This window comes from Oncorhynchus kisutch, linkage group LG7, assembly GCF_002021735.2.
Source record: "Oncorhynchus kisutch isolate 150728-3 linkage group LG7, Okis_V2, whole genome shotgun sequence".
NCBI classification, from domain to species: Eukaryota; Metazoa; Chordata; class Actinopteri; order Salmoniformes; family Salmonidae; genus Oncorhynchus; species Oncorhynchus kisutch.
Window position 1 is genome coordinate 26,934,052 of NC_034180.2, and position 10,822 is coordinate 26,944,873.

The 10,822-nt window shown below is 40.6% G+C and overlaps 1 long non-coding RNA gene across 1 annotated transcript; it reads left to right on the plus strand.

The window, feature by feature from the left end:
- Window positions 1-298: 298 nt before the first annotated feature.
- Window positions 299-10,612, plus strand: LOC116374636 (uncharacterized). The gene is made up of 2 exons (XR_004210529.1): window positions 299-1,187; window positions 8,177-10,612. It is a non-coding gene; the product is annotated as an uncharacterized LOC116374636 (long non-coding RNA).
- Window positions 10,613-10,822: the final 210 nt, after the last annotated feature.

Consider the following 10,822-nt stretch of genomic DNA (forward strand, 5'->3'; position numbering starts at 1 on the left):
ACATACACATACACATACACATACACATACACACACACATACACACACACGCTCCTGCCTTGGTCAGACTTACAGCTGATCCCAGAGTATGTAAATTATGCACACAAACACATACATGCATGTACGTACGCACACACTCACTCCCTCCAAACAATAGGGAAGACTGTGTGGAGGAGACCCTCTCATCTCAGCCCGTCTGTCACGAACGCTTTTTGTCACCAGGTGTTCTGTGGTTCCCCAGAGCTGGTTGCCAGGCAACCCCGGCTGCGTTAATACTGTATGAGCGGAAGAAGGACCAGGGGAAGCCTCTTGCCTCTAGAGCATGGCAACTGCTCCGACCACATCGGCGTGAGTATGAGACTGAGTCCCTCGCTCACAGCGGCTGCTCTTATAGCCGTCCAGCTCAAACACACACTGTTCAGTAGACAGCAAGGGAAACACTCAGCAACTGGAGCTGAGGAACAGGAAAAGCCTGGTTAGGTTGCTAATAATTTCCAGGGTGGAATCAACTTTCTGAAATCAGAAGTTGTTGCTTGATTTCATTATTTTCTTCCCTTAAAATTGAAAATACAGGATAGGACATAAGCTGAAAGTGTTTTAAATTGCTAAATTGCATGAGCCAAAGTTTGACAGTGTGAATGAATCTTTAAAAAGGAGAGTCAAGTTGCAGGTTGATGTGTACAGTACTCTGAAGTGAGAACGAGGACTGAAGTCTTTGGTGGAATCAACTGGGGTTTGCAAAGCAAAAAGAAGTGAGATGGAATTACATACATGAAACCGCTTCCCTCCTCACCTGCTCATCATCTGACTCCCTACTTCAACCTGACATCATCTCCCCATCAGAAAAGGAGTGGAGAGGAGAAGAGGAGAGCACAACTGCTCCAGCTCCAGCTCATCAAGGCTGAGGAGGAGAAACTGACCACAAAGCGAACTTGGTCACTACTGAGATGCAACTTGGGGAGGAAACGCTCAACTGCCGCGGGGTACGACATCCGACAAAAGAAGCCTTTGAATTGGACAGCCTGGAAGACGAGACAGCCCTCTCCCTCGGATCCCGTGCCTCTCCACTGCCAAAGGATGAGAGGTGCCGACTTTTCCCTTAGTTGCCAGGGATATCTGTGCACTACGGAAAGGCAAACAACCCCTCCAGCATGTCCAATGCTATGTTCCTCCTGATGCTCTGCAAGGTAAGTTCTCTGCAAAATGCTCACCCTTAATCGTATGCAGTCAACTGGGGTGACCATAGGTCCAGGTGACAGTCGGGACAGGTGTATATATCTGCTTGTTGACAGCAACAGATTTTCCTATTTTATACAGTGTTATAGAAACTTATCAGTAGCCTAGATTTATCATCATGGGTTGTTTTGTCATTTAGCATTTTAACTATGCAATTGATTAGTTATAATTTTTTGGACTAGAGGAAAATGTTGAAAAGTATAGTCATGTCATGGAAATAATAGGGTTTGAATCTTTTTTTTCACCAGGCAAGGTGCTACTTATTCATGTCTGGAGGTAAAGAACAAAGCTGAGATTTGAGATTCATAAAAGAATGAATCCCCCCTTTCAATAGTGTTTTATGATAATTGCACCTCTTCTTTAGAGTATGAAATACTTAAACTATTCCTCTTGAGGATATTGGGATATTGTTCTTTCACCATACGGAATTGTCTAATTATTGAAATGAAGTGCTAGATGTACTGTACTGTACATGATACATTAGAAGATAATGTATCACAAACTCTTTATCTTTCTTTGTTGCTAGTTTTACATTAGCACAGATACTATATAATTTGGTCAAGATCGATATCTGTGGTGTTTCTTTTGTAAAATAAAAAGGTAATAGCAGTCTTAATAACTGGGTGGTCAATCGTAAAGAGTAAAGGTTCAATCAAGAAAATCTCATTAAAAAAAGATTCAATGTGCTTCATATAGTGATCGTGTGTGTGCGGAGTTGTCAAATCAAATCAAATTTTATTGGTCACATACACGTGATTAGCAGATGTTATTGCGGGTGTAGCGAAATGCTTGTGCTTCTAGCTCCGACAAACAAATTACACAACAACATATATCCCATACACATAAATCTAAGTAGGAATGAATAAAGACTATATACATATTGACATAGTGATGTCAGAGCGGAACGGACTTAGGTTACAGTAGAATAGTATAGAATACAGTATATACATATGACTAAGTGACTAAGATACCATAGAAGTATAGAATACAGTATATACATATGAGATGAGTAATGCCAGATATGTAAACATTATTAAAATGACTAGTGTTCCATTCCTTAAAGTGGCCAGTGATTTCTAGTCTATGCCTATAGGCAGCAGCCTCTAATGTGTTAGTGATGGTTGTTTAACAGTCGGATGGCCTTGAGATAGAAGCTGTTTTTCAGTCTCTCGGTCCCAGCTTTGATGCACCTGTACTGACCTCACCTTCTGGATTATAGCGGGGTGAACAGGCCGTGGCTCGGGTGGTTAATGTCTTTGATGATCTTTTTGGCCTTCCTTTGACATCGGGTGGTGTAGATGTCCTGGAGGGCGGGTACTTTGCCCCCGGTAGTGCGTTGGGCAGACCGTAAATGCGTGTACATTGTGTAGTTTTATGTACTGTATGCATGTGTGTGTATGTGTGGGTCCAAAAATCTGAGGGGTCACAAAGTACGTCAGGGTGGCTGGAGGGTGATCCGGAGGTAGGAGAATTTTGCATTTTTCAAACATCTGAAAAAACTGTTTACTGCAATCTATAGCCATAATCATTATGCTTAATAATTCTATGTAAAAAATATGTAAATTTTTCTGCATATCTAAGCATACCTCTTAGATATGCTGTATGTATCCTCCTGACTGGTGGTTCTTTTTTTAAAGAAACTAAATATATATGCTTCTCTGCATCTCTGCTAAAATCTAGGTAAATAACTAAAGGAATGTCAATCTTATCCAGTACATTTTGTTTTTGCTTGCTTTTCTAAAGTCTACCAACCATGCCAGCAGGCGTGCCAGCTAAGATAGGTAAGCTAGCTACTCTAACTTGATTGATAGCGTGAAATGGCTTCTAAATTGATAGCGTGAAACTACTGAACAAAATATAAACGCAACATGCAATATATATATTTTTTTTTACTGAGTTACAGTTCATATAAGGAAATCATTCAATTCAAATACATTCAGGAGCGTAGTTGTGAGGTCGGTTGGATGTAGTGCCAAATTCTCAAAAATTATGTTGAAGGTGGGTTATGGTAGAGAAATTAACATTAAATTATTTGGCAACAGCTCTGGGGGACATTTCTGCAGTCAGCATGCCAATTGTACACTCGCTCAAAACTTGAGACATCTGTGGCATTGTGTCATGTGAAAAAACTTCACATTTTAGATTGTCCTTTTATTGTCCCCAGAGCAAGGTATACCTGTGTAATGATCATGCTGTTTAATCAGCTTCTTGATATGCCACACCTGTCAAGTGGATAGATTATCATGGCAAATGAGAAATGCTCACCAACAGGGATGTAAACAAATTTGTGCACAACATTTGAGAGAAATTAGCTTTTTGTGTGTATGGAACATTTTGGGATATTTTATTTCAGCTCATGAAACATGGGACCAACACTTTACGTCGCATTTATATTTTTGTTCAGTATAGTTATGAGGTTGGGAGATTGGAAACCTACCTGAGCTAGCTAAAGCCAACTTCATAAAATTGCTAGGTGGCTAGTAGAATTAAAGAGAAATAACAACAACAAAATGTTAAGAAAAATTTCTATATTCTTTAGGACAAATCTGAGGGTGCATGTGTCCCTCTGTCCCCTATGGGCATGATGCCGCTGTGCTTGTGTATGTGTGTGAATGAGTGGGGGGTTGTTGTTTGCTTTAATTCCACATTTAAAACAATGCCAAAAGCAACTCTGCCTGTCAGACCCAGTTAGCATCTGGGAATGTTTGATATGCTCAGAATTATTCAAGAGGCAAAAGGTTTCACTCTTCACTGATCTGCAGACGCTAAACTTGATTAGGTGTAGCTGGAGAGCCTGGATGTGTTGTTCCAGGTACCGTATGAACGTTTCCTTCTTTCCATGGCGATGCTCCATTTATCTCGGCCACGCTTCTGGCTTTTGCTCTGAAATCCAGGAACCAGGTGTGAATCATTACTATTTAAACAAGTATATGACCTTAAATGCAAACACTTGCTTGAACAAAAGTCTCTACTTTAGAAATCACATATTTCCTGGGAAATATCATACAGTATTTGGACTGCAACTGGATCATTTTTTTGCATAATGATAATTAACTATAATGGACTGCATGGTTTTTTTTATCCTCTAGTCACAAGTATTTTACTTTGGAAGTCTTCAGATATTAACTGTGCTTAGTGCAACCAGAAATCTGTAATTTGGTGTCGTTTTCTTACTATAAGCGTAAAAATGTGACTACTGAAGTACACAAAGTACACCACCAAAAAAAATCGAACCTTAATTGTTTGAAAATCACTTTGAGCTGGTGTCTTATCTTCCAATTCCAAACGCAAGAGCCATTATGTACTTGGTACTCAAACAATCAGGATACACCCAGGACGAAGACAAAACCTAGGGAGAAGTACCTTAGTGATGAGCTCAGGTGTAAAAGAAAGTAAAGATGACATACGGTACCCATGTGGCCATTGAGTAGGGTGCATTGTATAGGCCAAATGTCACAGCTTGCCACACACCTTTCCTGTTGTAAAGCGTGAGGTTTGGACCGGCCAGCTAGCACAGTGGAGGTTTGTATGGAAGTACTCTAGAGCATTTGTTTGAGAGACGAACAGCTGCTCCCTGTGGTAAAGCTGTTTCTCTGCTCCCAGTTTTGGCAGGGACTCCATATCTCTCTCTCCCAAGTGCAGTTTATATCAGCAGCGAGCAGGCGTCTTCATGCATGAGGGCCCATCCAGCAGCATACTACACAATGAGTGCCATTCAGTTTGAGGGAAACCCTGTTTATAGCACTCCCCGAGGCGAACAATCACAGCCCATTGTTAGAGATCTCAGGTAAAGAAAGCACTCAGCCCACTAGAAGGAATCGTTTGGCTTGCTCTTTCCAGGAATATGCATGAATACAAAACATTAAGAGAAGAAATTATGTTCATATCTGACACTTTCAAGTTGGATTTCTTCTGTTGTCCATCACTTAATTTAATTTGCCTATGCTTACGCAAGTGACATTTGCTGGATAAAACATGCTTCCGAAATGAGTAATTGATGAAGTATTGATTGGTTAATAGGTTTACATTGTTTGAATCGAAAATGGTGAATCGTCATAACAGTACCTCTTGCTTTTCCCAATCGATCACAGATGCCACAATATATTACCATACTTGACATACAGTATAGCTTGTTCCACTTCAAGTTGAACTGTCCATTAACCAGAGGCTCAGGAGCTCCCTTTTCCTCATGTTGGTGCCCTTATAATACCTGGTCAAATCTCTCACACTCACCTCTTACCCTACTCACTTCACAGACTCTCGCCAGACTGTATAATAGAGTAATAAATGTCATGATTCTGACAGGACATTTTCCCTGCCAAACTGTTTGAGGAAGAACTGAAGCAAGATAACGTAAAGGGAAAAATATAGAGGGGCCTGGGAGCCGAGCGAGGACATAACAAAATCTCTCCTCATGCAGACCTGTTCCAAAGGTTACACAAATTTCAATTACACCAATGGAGGATTTGCAAATGAGCCTTAATAATCTGGATGTCGCAGATGTTAATTATAGCAAACAATCGTGCGAAATTGGATTCATCATCAGCCACAGCAGATGAACTGTTTTCTGTGTTGTAGACATTGTGATGGATGGGTTGCAGACACCAGCTGAATGTTAAACTCTTACTTACGGGGGTTTGCCCTCATATGGATTCAACTCAGACTGTGGTGCGTTTGCTCAAAGCCCCACTGGGAAATTGTCTCCCAGGGAACTGAAAGGAGAATGTGTTTGTCCTGTCAATAACCTATCCTTCAATCCATTTGATTTTGTTTTAATTATTGATGAGGTGAGCCAGAGAAGCAATGATATGGCCAACAAATGGATTCCAACTGACAGTGGGTTATGCTAGCTCCTCTCCATGGGACATCCACTACATGACTAAAAGTATGTGGGCACCTGCTCGTCAAACATCTCATTCCATAATCATGGGCATTAATATGGAGTTGGTCCCCCCCCCTTTGCTGCTATAACAACCTCCACTCTTCTGGGAAGGCTTTCCACTGGATGTTGGAACATTGCTGCGGGGACTTGCTTCCATTCAGCCACAAAAGCATTATTGAGGTCGGTCACTGATGTTGGGCGATTAGGCCTGGCTCGCAGTCGGCGTTCCAATTAATCTCAAAAGTGTTCGATGTGGTTGAGGTCAGGGCTCTGCGCAAGCCAGTCAAGTTATTTTGCACCTATCTCAATTAGAGGTAGACCTCTTATGGGGCACAGGGGCATTGTCATGCTGAAACAGGAAAGGGCCTTACCAAAACTGTTGCCACAAAGTTAGAAACACAGAATAGTCTAGAATTCCATTGTATGCTGTAGCATTAAAGTTTCCCTTCACTGGAACTAAGGGGCCTAGCCCAATCCATGAACATCAGCCCTAGACCTCCTTCACCAAACTTTGCAGTTGGCACTATGCATTGGGGCAGGTAGTGTTCTCCTGGCATCCTCCAAACCCAGATTCGTCCGTCGGACTGCCAGATGGTGAAGCGTGATTCATCACTACAGAGAACGTGTTTCCACTATTCCAGAGTCCAAAGGAGGCAAACTTTCCACCACTCCAGCCGACGCTTGGCATTGCGCATGGTAATCGTAGGCTTGTGAGCAGCTGCTTGTCCATGGAAACCCATTTCATGAAGCTCCCGACTAACAGTTATTGTGCTGACGTTGCTTCCAGAGGAAGTTTGGAACTCAGTAGAGTGTGTTGCAACCAATGACAGCTATTTGTTTTGCCCTACACGCTTCAGCACTCGGTGGTCCCGTTCTGTGAACCACTTCACAATAACAGTACTTACAGTTGACCGGGGCAGCTCTAGCAGGGCAGAAATTTGACGAACTGACTTGTTGGAAAGGTGGCATCCTATGACGGTGCCACTGAAAGTCACTGGGCTCTTTAGTAATGGCATTCTACTGCCAATGTTTACCTATGGAGATTGCATGGCTTTGTGCTCAATTTTATACACCCGTCAGCAACAGGTGTGGCTGAAATATTAGAATCCACTAATTTGAAGGGGTGTCCACATACTGTTGTATATATAGTATACCATAATACAGATCAATTGAAAACTAGGCTCAAGCAGGGACATAAAGCAGGGGCATAAATGCTCAAAACATTTCATTTGAATCATACTTTTGAAGTTGTCAAAAAGATAATAATAATCGCCACACCAACCACGACTTATAGCTGGTGGTCTTTATATTTCTACTGTACATGAGTTTTGATGCTTTTAAAACCACGGAACCGTTAGAGGATCAAGCTTTGGTCCTCTGGGTCGTGTCCGGAAGCCAACCTGGCTGCTCCTACTGTGGGCTGACAACATTTCAGTTGAAAGCATTCAGTTGTACAACTAACGAGGTATCCCCCTTTCCCTTAATGTACGCTTCATAACCCATAAGCCATATAGAGACATAAATGCAAGTGTGGCGAGTAATTTCATCCAGTGAGCCATTCGCACGATGACCAGTGTGTCAATCACGATGGTCTCTCAGCTGCTCCTTGACAATGTTTTCCACTATGTCATAGGGCAGCCAGTGTGTCAGTTCAATCATCTTGGGCAATCCGCTGAGATAGGCTTCTTTTTTTGTAAAGCCCATAAAGCAATTAGTTTATTTTCAAGTCTTGCCTATTAAAGATTTCTAATAACATATTAGTTTCTCTGCTCCAAATAATTTCCAAAAGTCAGTTGATCTGTGTGTGCATGTTCCTTATAGCTTGCTACTACTATGTCTCAGCTGCCAATGTATAACAGATGAATCCCTGGCTGTGACCCCACTCTCTGAGGGTGTCTCAGAGGGAGTGGGATATTCAAAAAATGCATTTCCATTTCACACCACACACTTGTACAGGTTACACACTTAAACATCTTTGAAACAGGACAAATATAAGAATACCCTATTTGACCTCATTGTTTATGTATTTAATGGTTTTGTGTTTCTATTATTTTCCAGACTGGTCTGAGAGGGAAACTGCAGACCTTTCCTGGGAAAATGGTAAACACTGCCATATGTGATGAAGAAACTGGAATGCAAGACAAGGAAGGTACAGAGGAGTCCATTCTGGCCATGCTTGGGATCATCGGCACCATTCTCAACCTGGTAGTCATCATCTTTGTCTACATCTACACCACGCTGTGACTGTGATAAAAATACATTCCTATCGTTTGCATTGAACAGCACAGCAGGCCTACCGGCTGCAGCCATGTTATTTGGCTGGGAGTTGGATCTGTGCCGAGGCGGTGCCATGTTGTCGATCGACATTCCCAACGTTCAAAGGCATCTAAGACTGTGTGATTACCGCGACGCTTGTAACCTACGGCAGCGTCACCGAGAGGTGTTGAGACTATGTCTATGGGAGACTGGACCATTCCTATGGGGCCTTTGTCCCGGGCCGTCAGTATCATCCCAAGTCTCTGATACTACTTTGACCTTTTAACCTGTAAATATGCATGAGGCTAGCGCGAGCCACTTGGTAAGTCAGCTCTCGAGATCCAGCTTTCTTACACAGGTGCAAAGACAAGGAGAAAGTCTTAAAAAAAAGGCCTGATAAACATTTTGATATTGAAAATGGAAAAGCATGATAATCATACCCTCAGAATGGACAGATTACATTGAAACTGTAGACTGGAGAAGTCATGTACATTATGATCAAATTGATAGTTGATAGATGATAACTCTATTTACACGAGCACTATCATATTGTTAAAAATTATGTTTACAGAAAAATACTTTGAACTGAGTGTGTTTAGTGGGTAGGTGGTAGCAATGTGTAAGTCAACCTAAGTTTATGATGGTTCTATACTATTTATTGTTGTGTTCTGATTTCTATTTTCAGGTAAATGTATTTTGGACCCTGTTACTTTACATCATTATTTGATTGTTCGTACAGTGATAGAAAAGGAGGCAACCGGTTTTTGTCTATCTGCTTTTTGGCACTAGCAAAATGGGAAATCTAAGACTTCTTGTTAGTGTTGCTGAGAGAAATCTTTTCAGGAGTATCAAGAATCCAAGTAACTTAAGTTATGTTTCGTTTTGTTTTCTGGAGGTGGGTATTTGGTGAAGTAGGGGGTAGCATCAAATATGATCACAAATGTGTGATCTGCATGCGTCATGATATAGTATTAAAAAACGCATTTAAAATGGTAATATGGGAGAAAATATCATTGTTCTAAACTTTATCGAAATGTATATTGCATTTACTGAGCTTTAGAGCTTTGACTGAATTAGATCCCTTTTGGTGTTGCCCTCTCCTTCAGGACTGTGCCAAGAAAGTCATCTAATGTAAACTTCTGCATATTAACTGCAATGCCTTGAGATGAGATGTATAGTGAATTTAAAAGCACAATTTGGAAATTACTATTCACAGTAAGTATGAATGAATGGGCAAATGTGTGTAAAAATGTATACGCTGAAGCCTACAACCTCTTATGATTTCAAAAAAAGTGCCTGAGTTCAAGTTCAGTATCTCAATCCCATCGTTCAGATCTCAAAGCAGAAGAAGATAATATGCAAGGGGATCCAGTGGCAAGACAAACCACACAGAACAGAATCTGCCAAAGTGCTTGGCTAATTAACCTGGATCTAATGGCTATCTAAAACATCTCCAGAACACTGGTAACTAATTACAGATGATCCTAGCTCGTTGTATTATGATATCCTCCAACTTTGTCTACTCTTGATTTCCCTGTAAGGAGCCATTTCAAAAGGTTCGGAATTACTCCCAAAAGTGACTGGTTCCTGTTCCTATTCCTCCAGACATAGCAGATATTTGGAGGAGGTACAGTAGTGTAGTAAGTACATGGACAGTGTTGAGAATGTATTTCAGATTTGTAATTGAATTGTAAGTCCTTGCCTTTCTGTTTCTATTTATATTCTTGTGTAATTTAAATGCCTAGTGAAACCATATCTTATTAAATGCAGTTTCATAGCATTGCATGGGTCTCAGTAACCATGAGCATAGTTTTATTAACCTTTGACCTGATATTATAAAATCCCAGATTTAAGCTTTTATCAGATAATTCTATTTTTATGTAGTTGTACGCTTATCTTTGAATTCTCAGAGCCAGTTTTCCAGACTCCTGGACTAAAAAGCTCAATGACAAATGTAGTGCTTCTTTGTCCAGGATTAGTCTTAATCTGGGTCTGGGAAACTGGCCCACAAAGCCTATTATACATAGTTTGATGGGTAATACTAGAAGTAAAAAGAAAAATACTTAAATCTTATCTTCCTATAATTTTTTTTCCATGTCTAAGATAGTTTTTAAGCTTGCTGTTTTGTTAAAAAATAATTAAATAAAACCTATTCAAAAATATATTATGAAATTACACACAGTGTTGCCTTAAATGTCTTAAGTCAAACTTATATTTAGTAACTCTCATAAGTCGTATGAGTTTCCGACATTGTTCGAAGTTTAGTGATGGGGAATTTGGGAAATAATTTACACCGGAATATGAAAAGGCACTCACAATCACTCTCAACAGAGAGCTTTGAAGAAATAACTTGTTTTACACTGACAGTCAGACAGAGATAAATACACTGCTTTCAAGCGAGGGAGAAACATTTCATTTGGAGTTAACAGTGTTTCTTCTCCGTCAAAT